Source organism: Eurosta solidaginis, chromosome 5 (genome assembly GCF_040869045.1).
Source record: "Eurosta solidaginis isolate ZX-2024a chromosome 5, ASM4086904v1, whole genome shotgun sequence".
NCBI lineage: Eukaryota > Metazoa > Arthropoda > Insecta > Diptera > Tephritidae > Eurosta > Eurosta solidaginis.
In genome coordinates, this window is record NC_090323.1 from 224,707,930 (window position 1) to 224,734,110 (window position 26,181).

A 26,181-nucleotide genomic window follows, 5' to 3' on the forward strand; every position below is an offset into this window, starting at 1 on the left:
TAGACGAAAGCATGGAGTTACGAAAAAAAATTAATTGACCTCATCACCGTTTTATCAAGTAAACTTTAAAAATTGTCTGACCGATAAACACGAATTTTGATCGAAAAAAATTGTGTCATCTGTTAGCGAGACTTGCCCATATTGAATGGTGAATAAAAGGAATAGCAACATAAAGGCAACATTTAGAGACCAATTGCAAAGCGAGCAGCGGGGCATTCATATGGCTGAGCGGTTAAAGGCATTTGCCTTTACACTAGTATGAATGTATGTAGGGGATTCGAAAAGCTAGCTGCTGAAGAAGTTAAATTCAGAAACATGTCCTAGTAACGATCGCCGTTTGTAAACTTTGCAATTTTTCTCTAATATCAATAAAGAAACAAATTTTGATTACTTCGTTTTCTGACGTCGAGCTGTGGAAAATTTCCTTGTAATTATTGCGCAACTTATTGCGACAACAACAACAACAAACAATACGTAACACGAACGATGTCGTCTGTGGTTGCAATCTAGTATCTCTACCGCTCGTCTATGCTTTATATTCATGTAGCTCATACCAATTTCACACAAATAGGTAATGAAGTCATTAGTCAAGTTTTCTACTTTAGAGCTTATTGAACCCTTTATCGTATACAATTTTTTTAGAGCAATATTTGGGCGTTTTTTTTTTTCTAAAGCTCCAAACAACTATAAACTGAATTCTAATAAGATTATGTACATTTAATTAAATATTTCAACCAATATCGTATATTAACATCCTACATGAATTCCCCTTGCATAATGTATTAACTTTTTTGTATGTGTTGTTTTGTATTTTGGTGTTTCGTGTCTCGTATGCAATACGGCTTGTTTCCTCCTGGTGCATGGCATCAACCAACCCTCGTCAAGTTCCGTCCGCAGTTACCAAGCAGGAAAAATTAAGTTAAGTTTGTAACTCACATACCTGTAAGGAAGAAATATACATAAGTAAAAATAACAAAAAATAATAATTAAGTTTGCGCGCTTTCAGGAAAAACCATTTTTTTTTTTTTGCTATGTTGCAAACATGTTTCCGTTAATTAAGTGATAGAAATTTTGTTTAATGAACGGAGAGATAAGCCAACTGTCAAATGAAATAACTATACTTAAATTTTAAGGAAAATGACTTCTTAAATTATTTTTTACACTTCACCATAATATTAAAAGGAACAAATTTATTCATAGGCAGCAGTTTAAAATGTGTAAGAGATCCAAGAAAGACGACGTTGAGCAAATGGAGCGAAAAATATTCCTGCTTAGCAATTTGACGTAAAATTTAGTGGGTCCGTAACTACTCAACGGTGCGTTCAGAAAGTTATCACTCACGACTGTTCAATATTTGTATTTCCTGAAAGCGCCCATTAATTTGCATTGGATAATGCTTGTCTTCCAAACAAGCTAGGTCAAAATATTTCAAAATTAAATTTTAAAAAGTTTTAGAAGTCAGATAAATATTAGCCGTGATTTTTTACACGTACATAAGTCTACGTTTGCGGGTACAAAAAAACGCTTATCCTCACTTAGATAATGTTTAGGAGACCCATCTAGCGGCAGTGGTTAAATAACTAGCTACAGAACGGGTTGTACCGAAAAGCGGAGACACACACCTCCGTTGGCCATAGTGTATAACTAGAGTTGGGATTCTACCGGGTATTTAGCATTTTTATGGGTAAATACCCGGAATATTCCTTTTTTGTATGTTTTTTTTGGGTATTTAAAAATCATATGAATCGAGGCTGCTTGGAATTACAATTCAGTAAATTAATTTATACGTCATTTGAAATTAAAAAATTTTCGTTTTGATTTTAAACAAACAACCCAGACACTCGGAGTCAACAATTAGTCTGAAAGGAGTCTTAAACTTTGGACCGTTTGCACTCGTTAGGAACTCATTTAGGAGCCTGAAGCGAATGCTATATGCTCATATTTTGCCTCTAACATAAGTCTTATACAGGCCTCCTTCCGATATCATATATGAGCCTTATTGGCGTCATATACTGCTAATTTTGAGTATTTTAATGACACTACTTCAGGGCTTTTAGGAAGAATTTTTGACATACATATATCCGAAGCGGAAAACATAGGGGAGAAAATTGTTGTTATAAAACTCCCATGAGGATAAGATAGAAATAAGTATTAGTTGAATTAATTATTTACTTAGAATAAATTGTAGCAGACAAATTTCTGTGTTTTTATTCCGGAGCTGCCTAGTTTACTGATTTTAATATTTTTCGTTTGTTCTAATTTCATCAAATTGGAGTAATAAAAGGATCTAAGGTGATAGTATTTTTGAAGCTGATATTTTTCGAACCCATATTGAACTCCAGAACCGTAAGAAAATGTTTAAAGGGTACACATATTTACGCAAACAAAGATACCCCTCAAACATGTTCACGGCGCTTATAATTTAAGAATCCGAAATGAGTCCAAAATAAGTGGGCAATGTAGAAATCAGAAAAGCATCCAAACGCGTAGGAGGGTAAAAGAAAATTTAATTTTTGCCTTTTATTTAGCGGCCTAAAAGCTCCTAACCTAGCATGCAAAAATTATCATTTTAATACATTTGTTACATTTGTACATTATTGTTACACTTGCTATTCTTTTTTTGTATAAGCATCGACGTTTTTCCGTTCGTGGACGCTTCTCGACATTTTTAATGTGACCCCAAAGCTGTCACGCTCTGTCCCAGTGTGTCAAACTATATGACCCCAATAAACGCTGACGATGCCTAATAAATAGGCCATAAATGTAGACCAAAGTTTGCAGACGTTTGTGTTGACAACATTGATTTAAATAGTCTTCGTTAAATCAAAACGATATTTTAGAATGAAAGTCCACTTATTTTAAGTTGAAAGATGTTAACTGTTGTTTTCCGGCCTTATGATATAAGAGCTCATTATGGATGACCGCGTAGCTTCAGATTAGCTCAACTGTCCATTACATTAGGGTAGTAGCACACACGGTCATTAGTTGGACTGTCTTGGGAAAGCTTTTGCTTCACCACTTTGAGTGTTCTTGCGAAGGACAAAGCCTCACCTGGTAAATATATGTGCCTACGTATTCACATTTGTAAAAGGAGCCGTAACGTGTAGGTGATATTTAAACTTGGTTAATAGGCTATATCCAATGTGATTCACTCCAAGGGACTAGTTTGGGATAGTGCCGCCAACTTTAGGAAATGTCAAACCGGGAGGCTTTGATGTTGAAGGATGAAGTGTGAAAATCAAAATTAACATTTCAGACGCTATTGTATAAATAAATAAAATGTAAGGCGCGATAACCTCCGAAGAGATCTAAGGCCGAGCTTCTCTTCCAATTTGCGTCGTGCTCATCTTGATTTCCCCTACAAATTGGCCGGACGGGACCTACATGTTTTAAGCCGACTCCGAACGGCATCTGCAAGGCAGATGGGTTTTCACTGAGAGCTTTTCATGGCAGAAATACACCCGGAGCGCTTGCCAAACACTGCCGAGGGGCGACCCCGCTTAGAAAAATGTTCTTCTAATTTAAAAACCTTATTTCTAAAATTTTGATGTTGCTTTGCCCGGGGTGCGAACCCAGGGCATACGGTGTGGTAGGCGGAGCACGCTACCATCACACCACGGTGGCCGCCATTGTATAATTTCGCAAATAAACAACAGATGTTTGAATGTAAGCCCAAGTGATTTTCAAACCCTTCTCATACGTACATACATATATCCTCAACTTAAGTATGAGGTAAGAATCATTTCAAAGGGGTGTTTATGCCCCTAGAACCTACTAAAGGATTTTGCATCACTGATTTCGCTTATTCTTTCAGCCAATCCTAATAAAACTTTTTTAAAAATCGGCACCTTTTTTGGGTATTTTGCTTTTTTTACAACGTAAGGACAATTTGAAAACATGTTCGCCGTGGGTCATTTTATTTGAATTCATTATTCATTATTAATTTTTTGAAAAAAAAAAATAAAAATAAAATATGCAAAGTGAGCATATAAATTATTCTATAACTTTTCTTTTAGTGTTTTGTTTTAATAACTTGGTAAATTGGGCGATGCAAAGTCCTTAACACGAACATCGAAAACATCTGTTTTTTTTAAATAACTTTTGAACAGTTAAAAAGAGTTAAATTTCGCAATTAGTTTCTTATAATTGGCAGTGATGCGCATCCGTTGATACCACTTTCGACCATATCCGACCAATTTTCGACATGAACAATAAGTGACCTAAACAGTCTTAAACGAGAAAATATAGTAACGCACCGGACGCCGCCGCCGAATGTCTAAAATATCGGCGGAGTTTATTAGAGTTAAAAATGACGCCGAAAAGTTCCAGTAGAGTATAATATGAGCTGTTTAAACGCCTTTTAAGACTTATGTCCGAATCTTATTTAGGCTCAAACGATATATGTTAATAGGCTCATATAGGACGACCATTGCAAGAAGGAAATACATTGGTTTCGGCCTCCCAAATGAGCACATACCGACTGTAAACGCTCCAATTTAGATATTTTTTCGAATCTTTTGACTTAAAATGTTTACTGGGTAAACTTAAATTTTTGCAACGGCATGCATTATTGGCTAAATATTTTTGAAAAACGTTGGATTACAGATTAAAACCAATTCAACCGATAGCGTAATGGATATATTTGGGTATTTACGCATTTTTACCATATATAACCAATCTACCGGGTATTTACCATTTGGGTATTTACCCCTTCCCATCTCTATGTGGGTGTTTCCATGAAATGGTCCACTGTGACGTAAAAAATCAAAACGCTCGCAGAATTTTTATAGACACAGAAAATAGAAGAAAAATGTTGATATTTTACTATGCAAAAAAAATTTTCAGCTCTTTATAATTTTAAATTCCAAAAAAATTATATGCAAAACTTATAACTCTTTTATTCACTTTAAAAGCTGTAGAATGTATTACTTTTCATTGCTGCTGACGAAATAAATATATATGTAATATCGCAGTTTGGTATATAAGTAATTGATACAACTACAAATGAATATAAAAATGAGAGAAGAGATCAAACTGTGCATCAATAACGGTATTTTTTATTTCTATTTTGGCAATATTCGTATGTCACGAGCCTAATGCAAAAGAACTTCATAGTGCCATAATTAGCGCAATATCAGTTAAGTGTCTTATTATTTTGTTTGTTAAGCAAATTTATCTTAATATATAAAAAACACGTGTTACAGGTTTGAGGCCAATGGACTCCTAAACTACTGAACCGATTTTGAATTTGTTTTGCACCCCGTGTGTAGTTTAATCTAACTTGAAATATTGGATAGGTTATATCTCAGGTCATAGTCGCAATATTAATTTATTGCAATTTTTTTTATTTGTTTATACGTAATATTAAAATGTTACGTATACGCACCGGCACTCACATTTTCAGGGGTGCGGATATACTTCCGTGTAATTGGTTGGTGTTTAATTAAACAACGTGCTTATCAATAAAAAATATTATAGCGATTGATATCAAGTATAGCACATCACCAGGCCCGTCGAGGGGGGGGGGGGGCGGTTTCTGAGGGGGCCGTTATTTAGAGGTACTATGACATTTTTTTTAATACAGGAGAGTATTTAATTGTTCCATGTGCAATTTTTAAGCCGAATTTCAAAAGCAACGAAAATCTGCATTTCGTTTTAATATTACAGTGAAGTGTGAAAATAAAAATTTATATATATATAAAAAGAAAGGCTAAAATGTGTGTTAGTTGGTCGCCGGTGTTTGAAGAGATGCGTCGGTCGATTTTGTTAAAACTTTCACACAAGTTGCGTAAACCTCACGCGGTGGTTACTACAGGTACAGGGTCTAGAGATATAGGCCAAAACGTGGGCCAGTGAATGCCTAGACAGTGTTTATACAATATGGATATCAAATGAAAGCTGTTGACGAGTGCTTTGGTACAGAGTAATATATTATCCAGAGACGGACTGGGACTGAGACTCGGGAGTGGGACTGGGACTGGAATAAAATACATACCACCCTCCGGGACAGGCAATAAGGGATGCAGAAGAATGAGAAGAAATTGAGAGAAGAGAAAAGAGAGAAGGAGGAGATTGAGAAAGCGATAGAATGAGACGAAGACGGAGATAGATGAAGCGAAAAAGACGGTGGGAGGAGTGAATAAAAGGATTAGGAAAAAGTGTAGAGGGGGGAGGGCAGAGTCAGACGCAAAAAGCTTATTAAAATGAATGCAGATAGGCAAAATTTAGGGCAGGACAACGTCTGCCGGGTCTTCTAATTGTTTACTAAAATAATATATTAATATAAATAGCCATCTGCAAAAATAAATTTTTTTTTTTACTTTTGAACTTTGTCACGTGTGTAATGGTAAGTACGAAAAATTGAATGCTCTTAATTAAAGTCCATTTGATAAATATTATTTTACTTTTACAATTAATATTAGATTTCAAGTAATGCTAAAAATAAAAAACGGTGGAGGGAGAGGCTTAAGCGAGATGAAAATAAGCTTAAAGAACAGAAAAAACAAGCTGAAAGAATGCGTGAATATTGCAAGAGAAAGGCATGCGAGGCCAAAAATAATTCAAATATATTGAAAGAAAAAAGGAATAGAGATTGCGTTCGACAAAAAAGTGTACACCAACCAAGAAAAATTCAAATACCCAATTCAAAAGTGGCTACAAGTGTAAACAAGCACTATGCAAAGCTATAAAGAAGGTAGAGAGGGCGTTACCAAAGAACGCAATAAAGAGAAATGAAGTTCTACAAGCTTTGTATAAAAAGTATCCCAAACTTTCGAATAATGAAGCTGAGACACCAGTATGTTCAAACGATAATATGTTGGAAAGCATTAAAGCAGTTCACGAATTTTATATCCGAGATGACATAAGTGTTCAAGCTCCCGGCCGGAAGGATACTTTAATCTACAATAGGCAAGTAGTTGCAAAGCGCTTTAAGACAAATAATATTCAGCCCTATTCTGCATTTCGACTTGGATTGGAATTTTTTCGATTTGGCAATTTTGGTATTCTGTGTTCCAATCTCTTTCGATCCAACTAATCGTTCGATTTTTTGTATTCTGCATTTCGATCGTAGTTCCGGTTTTCTAAGTTGCAAATTAGTTGGCGGAAAAATATTTTCTTTTTATTTTTTTATTAATTTATAACAGAATTTTAACAAAAATGTAAGTAAAACTTGTTAAGAAACGAAGAAGGCTTGATGATGATTGTTTTTTATATGTTTCCAGGTCAAAAACAACATGTCGATGTCGAAGTCCTTGGACGTATTTGCCCCGCAAAAGTATCTAACACATACTTGAAAGCATCCTTGTTAAGTCGAAAGTTTTTTTTGAACCTAAATAAGAGAATAAGTCTTTAAACTTTACCACTTTTAAGTTCAATTTCTTACAATTCGTCACTCATCTCAAATGGATTACACAAATGTCGCAATATTTGCCTTTCCATTCTCGTCTGGCCATTTTCGTATGCGTTGCTTTCCAACTCCACAAATATGCCGCGGCTATTGATTCCATTATAATAGACAGCTATAATTTGTGTCTGTTCGTTGGGTCCAGTTATATGCCAAAGCAAGCTGCCGGCGTAGAGGAAGGTGAAGCGAAAACGTAAACAATCCTTGCGGAAGGAATAAATAAACCTTTATAAAGTATTTTAGGCGAGTGCAATGAAATTAGCATCCTTAAAATTCAGAAAATGTCAACTATATTCGTGCAGGAATCCGTTTTAACAAAACTTGGTGGCCACGGCAGGGAATTGGCCAAAAGAACGACAAAAACACACTTACAATTATGAAAGCACTTCACTCAAAAAAATATAACACTGCGGCAATATATTCTATTGCTTTTTTTTGTACAAAATGGCGTGGATAATAAAATATAAACGTTTTTCAGTGTTTTTTACAAATTTGCTTTAATTTATTTTGTTCCAATGTTCACACATTCCGTACCAACAGATGATTTCGAAAAATCATTTGCTCTTCCTCTTCTCTTTACGATTCCGTCGCAATGCAGAATACACAACTTCGATTAAAGCGGAGCGGAGAACGGGAACGTAATCGAAATGCAGAATAGGGGTGATTATTTTACCGATGCCTTTGCAATTTATGATTGCGCTGGCAAAATCATCGAAGGAGTTCGTCTGTTATATATCTCATCAAAAGAGATTGAAGAATTTTCTCCACTATTAAATAAAAATGGGAAAATGTCCGCTCCATTCCAATAATACAAAAAATGCATTGCTTTTCCTACCAAGATAACGAATATATACAGCCCAATTCCAAACGAAAATTCCGTGCTAGTTTTTTCCCTTCTCCCATTCCTCGTATTCTAAATAAAAATTCCTTGTGAGTTTTTTCACTTCTCCCTTTCCTCCTATTCTGAACAATGTTCGAAAAAGCGGAAACTGGTTATGGGAGAAAAGTAGGTATTATGAATGTGAGGGAGAGGAAGATTTCTCTGCCATTTCATAGGAGTTTTTTCACTAGTTAAATTGAAGGGAATGCATCAAAATAGTTAAAGGAAATTGGTTATTTTAAGAAAGAATACTTATTTGTACAAATTTGTGCTTAAATATGTATTTACATTCTACCACAATATTCTCACTGTTACATCACACCGTATGCCCTGGGTTCAACTCCCAGGCAAAGCAACATCAAAATTTTAGAAATAAGGTTTTTCATTTAGAAGAAAATTTTTCTAAGCGGGGTCGCCCCTCGGCAGTGACTGGCAAGCGCTCCGAGTGTATTTCTGCCATGAAAAGCTCTCAGTGAAAACTCATCTGCCTTGCAGATGCCGTTCGGAGTCGGCATAAAACATGTAGGTCCCGTCCGGCCAATTTGTATGGAAAATCAAGAGGAGCACGACGCAAATTGGAAGAGAAGCTCGGCCTTAGATCTCTTCGGAGGTTATCGCGCCTTACATTTATTTATTTTATTTTTTAATACAACAACAACAACCCCAATATTCTTTATTTTAAATCGAAAAGTATATCATAAGCAACGGAAGAGATCTTGGCATATTTGATGCAGCCATCCAGAAATTGGGCAAGGATTTTTTAAGAAGGCATATGGCGAAAGGGGAACTAAACTCGACTTGGCCGCCAGAAAATTGCTTTGCAGAATGAATGCAGGCCACTCCGGCGGATTTGTGTTATCCCGCCGGTCTTCTTCTTATGCTCCTCTGTTAACGTTGCTGTGGCACCAATTCATTACTCATTTCAGTGAATACCACATGAAATGCAATAATGTGCATTGTTTATCACTTATTTCTTAATTTCAAACAAATTGGCAACAATAATTAAACTTTACAATTTTTTAAACAAAATAAGAAATGCGCAACGAAATTTCAATTGACAAAACAGCTGACTTCGAAAATTCGAAATTCCTATTCCCCAATTATTCTTCTCCCTAGGAGAAAAGAATTGGAGGAATTTTTCGGCGGGAATAAAATAATCCGCGAGAATATTTAGAATTGGTCTGATAAATGTTGCTCGAACAGGATACTCACTTAACCCTTTCGACCCTCCAGGGACACTATTGTCCCACGAAAAGTTTGTAAGTTCCCAAATCTCTTATAAGTTACTTAAAGTGGTGCAAAGAAGTCCCAAGTATTAGTTTATGGGGTTATCTACATTTTATTCTTACAAACATGCACGTTCTTAGGCATTTTTTTTGTTTTTTCTCATCAATTTGTCGACAGTGCTCAAAGAAACTAGTGCTAATTGCGTTCTTGTGCTTAAAATAATTGTTCAAATGCTTTAATTCCTTACTGTTTTTAAATCGAAACCTAAATTTGATTATGGTAAGTTACAAAATATATATTTAATTGTTTATTTCTAAAGATTTTGGATATTTATTTACTTTGGGACGCTTATGTCCCTGCAGTATTTTTTGATGGGACATTAATGTCCCAGTAGATAGTTTTCGACCCTATATATGTTTAATGTTAATTTCTTTTAGGAACTGTAAATGGCCACAAAACTAAGTGAAAATGAATTCGCAGATATCCTGGAAGACCAACAGAACGAGAATCTGTCAGGTACTGATTTTAGTAGTGGAAGCGATAGCCTTTACGATCGCTCAGAAGGTAACACTGACACTGAAGTTGACTCAAGTGACTCAGAAAAAGGCTACTCGGATAAGGATGTTAGCCTGAACGATCAGCAAGAGACAGCAGATGTCTCAAGTCCAGAATTTATTATTTGAGGCTCTCGTAGTGACACTTTCCTACTAAGAAAATTGGTCACCAATAGTCGTAATTGCAAAACCGCATATGATATATTTAGTAAAATCTTTCCAAAAATTGTGTCACAATATATTGCACAGTGCACAAACGAGAGGATAAATATAATGCTTAGATCAAAGGCTAAGCGGCAAAGAATAGCTTGTACATATGCTGCTGAAGTTGATATAGTGATTGGATGCATTTTTGTAATGGCATTTATATTGATCGTAGGAAGTTGATATAGTGATTGGATGCATTTTTGTAATGGCATTTATATTGATCGTAGGTCAACCATATGGTGGAAAAGTTATCGCATTCTAATGATGTGTGTTGGAAATGCGTGTATTACTCACTCGGAGGTGCATCGAAAAAAACTTCGTTTTCTGGACTTTATAGTACAACTTGCTGAGTCCTTTGTTGCAAAAGGTAAAGAGACTACCGACTACAAAATATCTCGTCGGCAGTAAAGGCGATCAAGAAGCTTGAGGAATATGAAAAACGTTGGCGATCATTTGCCGATCCAAGGAACTACGAGGCGTCGATGTGCCACATGTGCTCACAGGAAAATTTAGAAAAGAACGTAAATTATTTGCAAAGCTTGTAATTTGGCTTTTTGTAAAAACTGTTTTGTTTCTGCTCATTCATAAATTATTTTGTACTCTGTGCATATAATTTTGAAATGCTATGTATGAACTTACGTACAAAATGAAATATTTTACTTTTTTATACTGAATTCAATAAAAAGCTGCATAAGTAATTATTTTATTGTCTAAAAAAATGTTATGCATACATGCGTAATAAATACGTATGGGACATATATGTCCCATTATAAAACCCTATTGGGACCCATCAGTCCCACCCTTAAATATCATTGTAGACAAAGAATACCGCTATCATCATGCTGCCACATATTTACTGGCCTATTTCGACTTTAAATATTCAAAAATTATGTTTCCATATACATTCTGCAAAAGTCGGATCGAAAGGGTTAAGGAAAAAATTAAGTTGGATTAATTTTGTAGTACCTTAATTTTTATTTTTTATTTTCCATTTTTGAATAAAAGTAAAATTTTTTTGTCAAAAACTTCTGAAAATATATGTAAAATTACTAAAATATGTATGAAGGTAAAAAGTGTCACGTGCGTAATGTCACGTGAGTAATCAATAATTTTTTTTTAGCCAACACAAAAAATTTACCGGAATAAAAATCTCCTACACTCGCTTACTTTCGCATTTTTTCTCTCGGTTCTAAAAGCAACTTCCATTTTTGTCACGTGCGTAAGTCAACTTTGATTGACTGGAACTTGGGTACCCAGTGCTCAATTTTCCAATACTTATACATTTTGGCAAAAACTCATCACATGCAATGCAGCGATCCTAAAAGATGTGACTTTTCCCATTATATTTCTATTTTTACAACCGGGGTGGGCGTGAACTTAGCACCTGCTAAGCGACCGTATATGTATACGATAAGCGAGAGCACAATTGTTACTTCGTCAAAATCAACGACGACTCTTTTAGTTTGATTTCGATGATCGTACAGTAGGGAAGTGTCGCACGTGCGCTTAAAACAGACTACCAAAGAGTGCATGTGACACATTCTTACAGTTCAAGCATTGAAATCAAACTGAATAAATAATTGTACGATCAAACGAACTTACCTGAAGTGAAGTTCGATCATAATTATACTAGCTGTCTCGTCCGAAGATATCAATAACTTGTAGTAACGTCAGTTGCCAGATCTAGTCACAACATTTCACCATTCTAAAAGAATTTTATAGAATTTCTACCTCAGTTGGCAACACCTTACCTGAGCCGCCATCTTATCTTCATTAAGTTTACAAATCCCGACAAATCGAAATAAGGGAGCTTACCAAAATTGCTCATGAATATTACCTCTTCATTTGGAATTTTGGGGTGGGTGGGTTTGATATCAACTTTGCTTCATCAATGATTGGCCGATGATAAAATCTGGCAAATGTCTCCGATTTTATCGTCCATCCTGCCGCCTTACGGATGGTTTCAACATCCACCCCATTTCTAAACGCCGCTGAAGTAGCTGCATGACGCGTGCTATGCGCTGTAAACTGATTTATATCCAGTCCACTTTCCTGCATGACTTGCTTTATCCATCTGCTAATTGTCTGCGATGATGCTTCCCGAAGAGGCTTCTTAAAGGTAATGAAGAGGCAGTTAGACTTCTTAAACTATTTGTTCTACCAACGTATGCCTGTGGGGTCGAAACTGGGCATATTATATCGTTCTCGCTGAATGCCGGAATGATCAGATTGGGCTGCACGCCGCATACCGATGTCGTCTTGATTTTATGAGGAATTTTTATCGCTACTAACCCCGCTTTAAAACTTATGTTTGAAAATTTTATTTTGGACAAAGACTGCACCCTTTGCGCTGTCACCAAAGCGAATAAGATAGCAAGTTTTCTCGATAGCTGACCGAGGTCTAATTTATCATTCGGTCCCATACCTGTAAGAAAGTCTAATACTATACTAGGATCCCTTGTCTGATTGTATTTGGGACGTTGCGGCTTGAGTACCGATACCCCTTTACAGAACCTTTTTATTGTTGGATCCTTGCCAATATCCCACGTTGACAATAATGAGATAGTCGATCTGTAGGTATTAAGCATTCCATATTTGTTTTCGCCGGTTGCTAACGGTGATAAAAACTCCAGTACTGCCGACACTGTCGGCTGAAAAGGAGAAAGTTGTTTGGCTGGGCAAAACTTATACCAGGAAGTTATTGGCTTACTGTACTGCTTCAGCGTGTTTTCAGATAACAATGCTAAAATGTATTGCAGAGATTCCTCTGGTGCTTGTTGGCTAATGAATGCTTCCCTGCTAATTTGCCTACAATTAGGGTTAGAGACCTCCAAGTCGGGTGATATTCCCTGAATGGAGAACGTAGAAGATGAATATCTCTTTCAAAGTAGATAGGTTCATTCACTAGTAAATCATGAAAAAGGGGAAACCAAGGTCTTGAGGGCCAATTTGGTACTACCAAAATACCCTCTGCCTTGTCATTGATTATTTTTCTTATTACTTTTAAAATAAGCGCAAATGGGGGAAAAGCATAAAATTTAAGATTGGCCCAATCTACTGTAAAGGCATCTATTTTTGTCGCCTCAGGGTCAGGAAACCAAGAAAAGAAAATTGGACATTTTGTATTTACATTTGTTGCAAACAAGTCGACTTTTGGTCGGCCAAATTTATGTTAAATTTCCTCGTAGGCATACTCCGCCAACTCCCACTCCGTTTCTTCTGATTTTATGCGTGATTCCTTATCAGATTCTTTGTTTTGTGATGATTTAATATATGTTGCTTGGACCCACAACTTTCTTTTTTGGTACCATTGCCAAATTTCTTTACTAAGAGCGGACAGTTTTGGATACTGAATGCTATCCATTTTGTTTGTATAACTAATTGCGGTTGAGTTGTCTATTCTTAGCATATATTTGTAGACTTTAAATTTGTGGCAAAACATTTTAATCCGTAGAATGCTGCTCTTAGCTCAAGGATGTTAATATGATTTTGCTTCTCCGTGTCGCTCCACCAACCATGTGAACATTCTCCCCCGAAAGCGATTCCCCAATCAGATAACGAAGCATAAGAGAAAATCTCCAACGCAAATATTCCTTCTCTAATGGGATTATTGACTCCATCAATGTTATTTATCCACCAATCTAGGTCTTCATGCAGATAAGAAGCCACGTGTACCTCGCGATCATAATCTCCGTTGTACCTTTTGAGCTAGGAATTTCTGTCTCTCTAGTTGCTTGGTATAAAGCATTCCATATTGAACTGCAGGACAAGCTGCGACAAGGTATCCTATAAATTGGCATTAATTATTTTATATTTTTTGCTGCCGTCTTGATTTTCTCTCGCTTCTCTAGTGGAAGACTCAAACAAAATTTTTGTGTATTTACTACGAATCTTAAAAACTTGCAATTCTGAGGCGGTTCTGGTTGTGATTTTTGGTAGTTTATCTTGAAACCCACTCTTCGTAAAAGCGACATTGTTTCTATGGTATTGTTTTTGCAGTGCATAAAAGAGTTTCCCAGTAGTAGTATATCATCATGACCGATTGCCAACCTCTCGACCTTAGTTCCTTGACGACTGGTTTCATCACCTTGGTAAATACGTAAGGAGCCACTGATAACCCGAAGGGCAAACAGTTGAACTCATACAATTGACCCACAAAACTAAATCTTAGGTATTTTCGGAAATTTGGATGTATGGGTATCAAAAAATAAGCATCTTCAAGGTCGATAGTGGCCATGAAAGCATTTTTTGAAACTATTTAAGTTACCGTCTTCCAATCTTCAAGCTTGAAATGGGGAGCAATAATAAATTTATTAAGCCTCTCCAAATTCAAAATAAACCTTTTACCACCATTTGGTTTCGCTATTAAAAAATATGATGATACGAATTGCCCTTCACTTGGGGGGCATGCACTAATTGCACCTTTTCTGAGAAGCTTTTCAATTTCTGCTTCATAGTCTGCAATTTCTTCATGCCTGGTTTCAGGTCCTTTGGGTACATGTTCCTGGTAAACTGGCAAGGAAAATGGAATTTCATACCCTGCTATGGTTGCAGAATGCCCTCATCTGAGGTGATCTGTCGCCATTGGCGTATAAAATATTTTAATCGCCCTGCAACATTGCTTACCTCATCTAACGTCGATGGTTGTTGCGAATCTTGCTGTCCCGATGACGATCTGTTTTGTTCCGAGATACATTGCCCCCTGTCTGGTAGCTCTTTTTCTGGCTGTATTTCCTGACAAGGGGTTTCGAGTTTAAATACTGTTTTTGCGTATATCCCGACGCTGCTTTCGGAGTTGCGGTCTTTGTGGTAGCTGACAATGTTTTAGGCATGTCTTTGCCTGCCTTCTCCAGTGTAGAGGCCGTCTTTACACGTTCGGTGTACGATTCTCCAAACAGTAGCGTATCGACCGGACCCTCTGTTGCAACATTTTTTGACAGTAAAGTCAGACCAGGCAAGATAAACGAGCGTCTGGTTGTAGATAGTTTATAATGCAAATCGGTTAATATTCTGTCAGCGTCTCCCAGAGTTGCATTGATGAACTTATTTATTTCATTTTCCGGGTCTTGCTTTAATGTTTTTGAAAACACTTGACCTAAAGCATCCAACGCCGCCCCCCGTTGATTTTGAAGTGCCAGTTGATAATTGTCTGTTTTGATAGCATGAGCCGTCAAAGTTAATTTTAGCTCCGGGTTTAAAGCTGGGCCGCCTAAGCCAGGACAATTGTCAGGTATTGGATATTTGTTCGACAGCTCTTCTGAGCTCTCTTTTGATAGACCTGATCTTGCCAGAGCCAACCAATTTTCAGCAATAGGCTGTAATATTGTCTGCCTTCGGGCGCGTGCGGCAGTATTCGGACCAATATATGCTAACATGGAGTCAGGCAAAGCAACTTCCTTATCTGGGACTCTGGTGATACATTTAAATTGTTGAACGGTTCAACGTTATTGGCCATAAATCTGAAATTCGAGCTATTGCTAGCAATGTCAGGTGAGTTGCCTGACGCCCGTGTCGTACCTCGCAGGTGACGCTCGTCGGGGTTGATTTTTTGACGTGTAGTTCGTCTCGTGATACGCTCACCGTCAATTTCAGAATTTTTATGTGCCGACCTGTAGCGAATTCTATTAGAATTTTCACCACTTCTCGAGCGTGAATACCGGGTAGTACCCGAGCTACAGGATGAAGTCGAATAACGTCTAGACATGTGCACATGACCTCGTTGCTGCGAATTTCTAGTTGATTGATGTAAAGCTGGAGACATTGACGCTTTATCGGTAACCGTATCGGTAACCTTTTAACAGCTGATTCGACCAACCTTATGAGAATCAATGCAATCGATTATTGGTGCCGCTAAGGTCGTAACCGTATCGTAGCCAACCAACTGGGTTTTGGTTTACCGTCGTAACGATCAACAGCTGATTACGTTAGGGATACGGATACAGCGATACGACATACGGCACCAATGACTCCGGCTTAATGAATAATGGCTACTTGAAGTGGAGTCGCTGCTAACAGAACGTCGACTGCGCTGCTTAGGCTGACGACTTCTGCGCTTTGCATTGCGACTGATTTTTCGTTTTTCAACCTCTTTCTCCAATTGCGCAATTCTGCGCATAGCGTCGTCCAGAATTGATTGTGAGACTTCCATTTCTTATTTTCTTATTAGATTGTTACTCGCTTTAATGTATTTCAGTATTTTTCAGTTCCTCAATAAAAAACGCGCGTGACTAGATCAGCACAACAAAACGTAATGAAGAAAAGATGGCGGCTCAGGTAAGGTGTTGCCAACTGAGGTAGAAATTCTATAAAATTCTTTTAGAATGGTGAAATGTTGTGGATAGATCTGGCGACTGACGTTACTACAAGTTATTGATATCGACGACGAGACAGCGTGGTATAATTGATTTTGCTTTCGTGCACGGTACGCGTTCGTGTATACTAACACATTCTCAATTTGGTAACCGTATAAATGTAGTGGTGCCCACCGCTGTTTTACAACATTCAAACGCAATTAAACGTGTACAAATGTCGCGTGCATAACCATGGAAACACCCATGTATAAGCTATAGCTGAATCGGTTGCGGTGACACACCATTTTTAGAAGTAATACATAGAGGTAGTGTAGAGGTAAAACATAGACACACAGTTCAGTTGCATCTGAGTACAATGCGTATTGAAATTTAGGGGTACCTGCTAATTTTCTGCGCAGCAATTTCAGAAGTGTAGATAAAGTTTAACGCTCAGCAGTCCATATAAAGTTTAAGCGTATATGTATATAGGTGTAAAAAAACTATAATGCAGTTCACAAGGACACCTATTGTTGTTGTTGTTGCAGCAGTAAAGCAACAAATCAAATGGGGTTACACTGAAATGACAGTCCTTGGTCGGGAAAAATCCCGAGTCGCTCCGGTACATAGAACCGACTTCCTTGGGAAGTCTGAAATTACAGGAGGGTTGAAGAAACTGATTGAAATTTGAGCGATTATATAAACAAAGACATCTATTCGCCGTGTGCGCTATGCTTTAGTCAAATTTTGTTGAATGGAGTTGATAGCTTTTACCGCGGCGTCGCTAATATTTTGTGGTCGAGCCAAAGGGCTGATATTTCAAAAAACTATTCAAACGAAAAGAATTTTAAAACTGAAGGACACCCAAAAGCAAGTTAGGTTTTTGTCAAAGTAACGGGTTTCAGCCTACATATGATTGCGTTGAACGCATCTATATGAAAAACTTCATTGTGGCTCTGCCATTATGCATGCCAGTAACATCGCCACAATCACATAAGATGTTAGGTTTGTAAATATCAAAGAACTTCAGACTTAGCAATTGAAGTTTATTTCGCCTTTCCCATTTCCAAACAAAATTTCGCGAAGCCCTGTTATAAATATTCTCACTATACAAGAAAATTACTTGTGAACATATTGTAATGAATTTTGGGAAATTCCGCTTATTTGAAACCTTCTGCTAACGTTCGAATCGCTAAACTGTTGAATAAATCACTCGCAACTGATGGCGTGCTTAAATCAAACTGAATAGTAATTCCTCAGCTTCCGCTGCTTTATACTCTCTGTTGCCTCGTCAGCATATTTCTCCAAAGGTCTATACTTTTTTCAGTTTATATTCAGAAAATTTCAATTCATATTCAGAAAATTACATTTGATATTCAGAATTTCAATTTCATATTCAGAAAATTACAATTCATATTCAGAAAGTTACAATTGATATTCAGAATTTCCATTGCATATTCAGAAAGTTACAATTCATATTCAGAATCCCATTTCATATTCAGAAAGTTACAATTCATATTCAGAATTTCCATTTAATATTCAGAAAATTGTAATTCATATTCAGAAAGTTTCAATTGATATTCAGAAAGTTGCAATTCACATTCAGAATTTCAAGTACAATTCATATTCAAAAAATTACAATTCATATTCAGAAAATTTCACTGTTGCATACATAGAAGCAATTGTTTCACCAGGTATTTTTTATATGTAACTTTCATTTTGTGCTTTATATATGTGTAAGTAGACGTTTCACCTTCTATAATCTCCCGCTTGGCTACCAGCGATATACATGTATCCCAGCCAGCATTTTTTGAAAATTTTGATCAAAAAATATTTAAATATCATACCAGAAGATGATTAAAAACGTTCAAATTTAAAAGCATTTTCTGTTCGAAAATTAATGTACCGTCGGGAGAAAAATGTACCATAAATGTGATTATTCTTGAATAATCATTTATGATTCATAATTTGAAACGCTTTTTATTCATATTTGATATCATTGTAAAATTTAGCTTTGATTGTTTTAGAGTAATATTTGACTGCTTTTCAGACATTTTCTGATCATATTCGTGAACATATTTCAATCGTTTTGGTTGAGATTTTTGAATAATTTTTGAATGCGATTATGATGCATTTATTATTCATATCTCATTCAAAATAAGATCTACATAATATTCTTATTTCATCAGGGGAAGAAAGCATACGAAAGTAAGATATGTGAACCATAGGTAGGTAACTCGCAAACAAACTTGACCGATATACACCTGCGACAACAACATCCAACATCAGCTACGATCGTCAATATCTTAAAATACGATACGGTACGGAATGTTGAAGACATATTCAGGGACATATGTCAAGAGAGTTTCATTTACCTTGGGTTCAAATAGCTCACATCTTTTGTATTGTCCAACTATTATGTATTTTCTGGGAAGCCGAAGGTGGAGAAATGGCTGGGGACATCTTCTGACACGAGCAGGATCTGTATTATATTTTCTTGAAGACTGTTTTAATATTAAAAATTTTATATACATATTTTTTCTGAACTTCATGATTGAAAAAATGTGTGTGTGAAAAAATAAGATTTTCAATAAAAAGTAAAATTTTAACAAGTATAAAATTCATTATTCAGTCAACAAATTAGTCAGAAAAGATTCAGAAAGCTGAATTAAAAATGATTATAAACTTTTGATCACATAAAGTAAACACATTTGATTCATATATGATTCCAAAATGTGATTGAAGAACTATATTCAGTTTTTGTTCATCGAAAGGTAAGCATATTTGATTATTCTTTTTGTTGGTTTTTATGAAATATTAAAATTTAATCATCAAAGGACTTCAAAAATGATTCCAAAAAGTGATCGAAATTTACTTTTCAGTTTTTGATCATCAAAAGTATTCATGTTTGATTATTTCTTTTGTTCAATTGTATGATAACTCATTATTAAAGCTGGAGTCATTGGTGCCGTATGTCGTATCGCTGTATCCGTATCGCTAACGTAATCAGCTGTTTATCGTTACGACGGTAAACCAAAAACCAATTGGTTGGCTACGATACGGTTACGACCTTAGCGGCACCAATAATCGATTGCATTGATTCTCATAAGATTGGTCGAATCAGCTGTTATAAGGTTACCGATACGGTTACCGATAAAGCACCAATGTCTCCAGCTTAAGTCAGAAAGAGTAATCAAATTGTATTTATATGTAGGGAAATTCAAAATTTAATCTAAATGCTGAGTGGGATATTTGTAGTTTATGCGTTTCTCATAGTCATATGCGTGTGTATGCGTGAGTAACTACTTCGGCTGATGACTACATCTCTGTGTGTGAGAGAGAACAGCAAAAATCGAATACAACAACGTTCGATTACATTCGGCAACATGATCGTGTTCAATGATCCAACCTGCTTAAACGAACATAATCGACATGGATTTAAAATCAACCAACTTATTGCATGCGTGAATATAATCAATTCAGGCGTTTGCTCGTCCGCTTGCCTTCGTTTGATCAATACAATCGTACACAAAACCTGTTCGGTCATTCGATCACAATCATGCCAGCGGAGTTTAGTAAAGACAGATGCTGAGTTTATTCAATTATGAGTTTATTCGCATGATTGAATGTGAATGCAAGTTTTAGTGTTTGATTAAATAAAAAAAAAAAATTGTGATTTTTGCAGTTCTCTGGTGTGTGAGATAGCTCTTCGTCGCCTTCTTCATAAGTATTGCTAGCTTTAATGTGGATATGTATATAACAGTGGCTGCTTCATGTTTTTGTTATTGCGTAGTTATTTACTAATAGCCTAGTGATGTCAACATTCGCCACAATATTTTGTGTCATATTCATTTATTATATTGCAGTTTTTAATTATGCAAAATGTTAGAAAAGTACCGAGTGGGAAAAATAATTTCACTTGCAAAGTGTGAAAGTACCTTATCAAAAAAAAAAATGTTTATAGCATATCACCAACAAGCAACAAACAAATTTTCATTGCGCTATTGCAGCACATTTTCAGCAATGCCACAACAATTTAGTAGTTTTAAAAATACCTGTGTTTTTATTTGCCGGGTCGAACACGCCCATATGCTCAACAATTTTACGTAAAATTCAGAAATAGGATTAAAAAACACTCCGCGGTGCGTTCAATGATTAGTCAGCACTTATATTTGCAGAAAGCGTACAACAATGTTAGTATAAATAGTAACAGAAATTACCTTTAAGTGCTTGGAACAAATAAGATGTAGTATTTCATTCCAACTCTATGTGTGAATGGATTTGGTAGGTTTTAGTTGGAACGCTGCAAAAATGAAAAAAAACGTATATATGTACATTAATTCAAAAAAAAAAAAAATTTATAAAAAATTATTTTTATTTTTTTCGATATCAGTTTGGATTAAATGTCATTTAACAGTCAAATGATGGGGAATCCGAAAATATATCATCATTATAAAATACATTTTATTATCTACATAACTTAGAATTACTCACCATTTAAGAAAAAATAACGCTTTCCTGGGCTCTTCTGTACATATCTGCAAAAGAAAAATTATGTATTTACTGCAAAATTCTCAATAAAAAAATAAAAAGTATGAAGTTTGAGTTTATCAGCAATATTATTTTGCGTTGGATAATGGGACAGTTCTCTTCATGTGGTATCAAAGCGAGCTGGGTCAAAGTTTCATCATGGAATCAAAAGCATACATAAAAAAATTAGATGCAGGCAGCTTTTATTTATATTTACCTTTTAATCTGTATTCATTCATTAACTGGTTAGATGACTTTGAATTTTCATAACAAACGACTCCACTGTTTACTTGGTAATAACCGACAATTGACATTTATTGAATTATGAGTGCTTTATAATCTGTAATTGAAGGATAATAGTTTTAAATTACTGCACTGTTACAAAATAAATACAAAATGCTCGTGGGTATGTATCAGCTAAGACGAAGTGTCATTTAACAGTCAAATGATGGGAAATCCGAACATATATCATCATTAAAAAAATATTTTAATATATGCTTTACATTCAACTACTCACCATTTAAAAAATAATGCTATCCCCACCCTCTCATTTGTGCATATCTGCAAATAAAAACGGAATATAAATTTTATGTAATATTCTACAAAAAAAGATTATATATAAAAATATTTGAATTACACTGGATCACAAATTCCAATTTTTTTCTGCACCAGAGACGCCATTATGAAATTCCTATGTAAAATCACCCCCTGATTCCGAAAATCATGGTTATTTTTATTTTTTTGGTAATGTTTTTGAGATATTTACGAACTACCGTTAAAAAAAAAAAAAAAAAAATTTGGGTCTCAAGAACGAATTGAGCAATTCCAAAACGGATTGAAGCTTTTGAAAGGTAATAAAATTTGCTATAAACTGCGCATACAACACTTTTTGCTACGCCCTGCAGATTCAACGATAACGAACAATCATTACGTAGTTTTTCAATTTTTTTTGTAAAAATATAAAAAAATTTGTACTTGGCGAGGAAGGATCTCGAAAACTTTTAATTTTTTTGCAGATATTTTTTTTCTCTCTAAGCTCTGTTTTATTACAAAAGAAATAAGCTTTCATTCAACAAAATCGATGGACTAATACAAAAGTTATAAGCATTCAAGTAAATATATTCATTTAATACTTAAGTACCCTGGTACATATGTGTTAGTATTCGTATATCAGTTAGTTAGCAGGTAGATTTTCGAAGGGTTATTAGATACAAAAAATTGTGAGTGTCGTTTTCTCAAACCCAAGTACATTTCAAGTAAGAGCATATTTTTAAGGCAGGTAGTGTTTTCTTTGTAGAACTAGGGAACCTTTTTGTCTATGTAGGCTTGAATTTTTACTTGATCTAAGTATAAATAATAGTACATGTGCCTTGTTCCTTCATAATATCTGCAAGGCTCGCCGGTTACTGTTCAGTTTATAACTGCAGTTTATAACCGGTCATTTACTTAAAAATATAATATGAATAAAAGGGCGCGAGAGTTTCGAGTGTACAAATGATCCAGATATGTTCTGTTTCATCTGCGGTCAATTTATCATTAAAAGGATGCGACGTGTGTTTTCAAATCCTTTGAAAGTTACATACTATAAGTATTTTGGAATTGAGCCTAAAAACAATGAAAAACCATGGACACCGAATACTGTATGCACCACATGTCGAGTCGAATTGATTTTTTCGGAAACCGGAACAAAAAGGTGCGTTGTGCAAATAAGGAATTTGCTCCCTTTTAATGCATAGCTGACTAATTTCTGAAACTATCTATTAAGGCGACATATGAAATTTATTACACCAATAAAGTGGAGAGAACCAACTTGCAATTCGACGGACTGCTATATTTGTACTACAAAAGTACTTGGGGTTGGAAAGTCAAGAAAAGTAAGCTATGCCAGCGTATTTACAGTGTCATTACCAGAACTAAATTCAACGGAAGCTAAATTGCCAGAATCAAATTTAACTTTAGTTCCGGCTCCAGTTTCATTGTCAACAGCAGTATCTGATTACGCGGCATCATGTTGTACTGGTAAACGAAAGAAACACTTTGTCACAAGCACAACTCAATGATTGGATAAGGGATTTGGAATTGTTAAAGTAAAAATAACATATTATAGTACTCGTCACGAACAATTTTCCAAGTACTATACGAGAAAGGACAGTGTTTGTTACTGCAAGACTGTAGTGCCATAGTAAATTGCATTAAATTAAATTGTAGCTGGCAACTCCCTCTTTGGAAAAGTGCAAGATGCACTTGGCATCACTAAAAATGTTAGAGTCGAGCAACGCGGAGTTTCTGATTGGTTGAAACTGCCGTTGCTCGACGCCATCATTAATTTCGTTGCTAAGCAACCTAAAAAAAAAGCTGCCACAGAGTTGCGTTAGCGGCAGTTTTCAGTTTGAAGTGAACCGGCCGCCGCGAAAGTTGAAGAAACCAAATTCATTAAAACATACTTAGTGTTAAAGTTAAAAATTAAATTAAAAGCTAAGTGACACTAAAGAACTAAAAGTTATTAAAATAAAACAATTATATTTAAAATTAACCTAACAATTTATTTATTAAAAGAGAACAAAAGACAATAGATTAAAACAAGCGTAAGTACGTGCCTGGAGCAGTGTGTGTGTGTGCGTGCAAAAAAAAAACACTTTTTACAGATCCGTCAAATTGGTCTTTTAAAGACATTGCTGGTCTATTCAAACAGTTTGGTGAACCATATGATTCAAAAGAGTGGCGATTGTTCATAGATGTCAATAAATTAAGTTTAAAGGCCGTATTATTGCATATTGGCAACCAAAAGCCATTTATCCCGATCTCGCATGTAGTAAATACGAAGGAAACGTACGAGATAATGCAAAAATTGCTCAAATTAATTAAATACGAAGAACATGATTGGAAAATATGTGCCGATCTTAAAGTCGTTAGAATGCTATGTGGTCTGCAAAGTGGATACACAAAATATTGTTGCTTTCTATGCAAATGGGATAGCCGAGCTCGTCAAGGCCACTAAATCATAAAGGATTGGCCAGAACGAATCGAGTTTCAAGTTGGGACAAATAAGGAAAATGATGACCAATAACAATTTCAAAGAACTATTGTCACCAGTGGAGGCAGCAGCGTGGGATTCTTTTGAAAAGGTCGTTACTTCTTTTTTAGGCAAACACGAAAGTCCTAACTACGAGATGATAGTGAACGACTTGAAACAAAAATTATGCGGAAATGGGTAAATAAAAAACATATTTAAGACCGTTTTCTCAGTTAAGTTTAAAACCTATCTGCCCGATAAACAAAAAATGTGTATGAACATTTTTAAATTTACATGAGAATATATAGCCCTAAATCTGAATTCATCGTCCAGTTCCGTACAAACAAGAACGAGAAAAATTTAAACAAAAAATTTGTTCTGAATTCAGGAGTAAATATGTCTTTAAAAATTCATTTTCCACACTCCCATTTAAATTTTATCCGCAAAATCTTGGCGACGAAAGTGACGCGCATGGCGAAAGGTTTCACCAGCAAATGAAAATGATTGAATGTCGGTATCAAGGATTCTGGGATGTCGCTATGATGGGTGACTACTGTTGGTTTCTCATAAGAGAAACCGATCCTAATCTAAATAAGCGTCAAAGCAAGACATATAACTTTTTCAATTATAAAATAAGATAAGATTAAGACAGAATCATATGTACATATGCTATTATTTTTAGGTTACTTAAGTTTTACTATATGGATATATTTATTTGAATGCTTATACCTTTTGCATTAGTTCATCAATTTTGTTGAATGAAAGCTTATTTTTTTGTAATAAAACAGAGCTTAGAGAGAAAAAAAATATATGCAAAAGAATAAAAAGTTTTCGAGATCCTTCCTCGCAAAGTACTCATTTTTTTTATATAAAAAATGTAAAAATCTGTAATGATTGTTCGTTATCTTTGAATCTGCAGGGCCTAGCAAAAAGTTTTGTATGCACAGTTTATAGCAAATTTTATAAAAGCTTCCAACCGTTTTGGAATTGCTCTATTCGTTCTTGAGATATAATATATATTATTAAGTGGACCCATTTTTTTTTTTTTGAAAAAAAAAAAAACGGTTATTCATAAATATCTGAAAAACTTTACCATAGAATTAAAAATAACCTTGATTTTCGGAATCAGGGGGTGATTTTACATAGGAATATCATAATGTCGTCTCTGGTGCATTTTGGCTGTAAACCAGTGTTATCAGCAATATTATTTTGCGTTGGAAATTCGGGACAGTTCTCTTCATGTGGTATCAAAGCGAGCTGGGTCAAAGTTTCATCATGGAATCAAAAGCATAAATAAACAAAATTAGATGCAGGAAGCTTTTATTTATATTTACCTTTTTATCTGTATTCATTCATTAACTGGTTAGAGAACTTTGAATTTTCATAACAAACGACTCCACTGTTTACTTGGTAATAACCGACAATTAACATTTATTAAATTATGAGTGCTTTATAATCTGTAATTGAAGGATAATAGTTTTAAATTACTGCACTGTTACAACAATAAATACAAAATGCTCGTGGGTATGTATCAGCTAAGACGAAGTGTCATTTAACAGTCAAATGATGGGAAATCCGAACATATATCATCATTAGGGGGACTCATGAAAGCATATAAACTTATAAGGTGTAAAATTATATCCATTTATACACGCTGTTATATGAACGCACCTAGTAATACTCTTGATAAACTTGATTGTTTATCAGCTGTATTATTGCTGAACAAAATTTGTTTGATTGTTATACATATTAAAAAATGCCAAGATTAAGTGACAAATCAAAACTAAAACGCATTTACTTGCTGATGTTGGAGATTTCTGATGAAAATGCCTGCTGTAATGTCTGCAAGGTTGCATTCCTTTGAGTTTACCGCGTTTACACAATGAAATGTGCCCGTAAATTTATACAAATTGTTAAATGATTTTTCATACAAAATTTGACAGCTCGTTTACGCACTAGATAAATTTATACGTTTACACACTTTATAAGGCATTTATACGGTTACATGGGTCCCCCTATTAAAAATATATTTTAATATATGCTTTACATTCAACTACTCAGCATTTAAAAAATAATGC

The 26,181-nt window shown here is 35.3% G+C and overlaps 2 long non-coding RNA genes across 3 annotated transcripts in view; one reads left to right on the plus strand and one right to left on the minus strand.

Annotated features, from left to right (window-relative positions):
* Nucleotides 1-592: 592 nt before the first annotated feature.
* Nucleotides 593-26,181, minus strand: part of LOC137252596 (uncharacterized) — a 36,073-nt gene continuing 10,484 nt past the window's right edge. For both annotated transcript variants that reach the window (XR_010953621.1, XR_010953620.1), the window contains 6 exons: nt 25,438-25,560; nt 21,608-21,651; nt 21,308-21,430; nt 21,055-21,098; nt 20,781-20,863; nt 593-940 (listed from right to left, as the gene is read on the minus strand). This is a non-coding gene — a long non-coding RNA (uncharacterized lncRNA). The remainder of the gene's footprint in view (nt 941-20,780; nt 20,864-21,054; nt 21,099-21,307; nt 21,431-21,607; nt 21,652-25,437; nt 25,561-26,181) is intronic.
* LOC137252597 (uncharacterized) lies at nt 7,083-7,330 on the plus strand. Its single transcript, XR_010953622.1, has 2 exons — nt 7,083-7,160; nt 7,224-7,330. It is a non-coding gene; the product is annotated as an uncharacterized lncRNA (long non-coding RNA).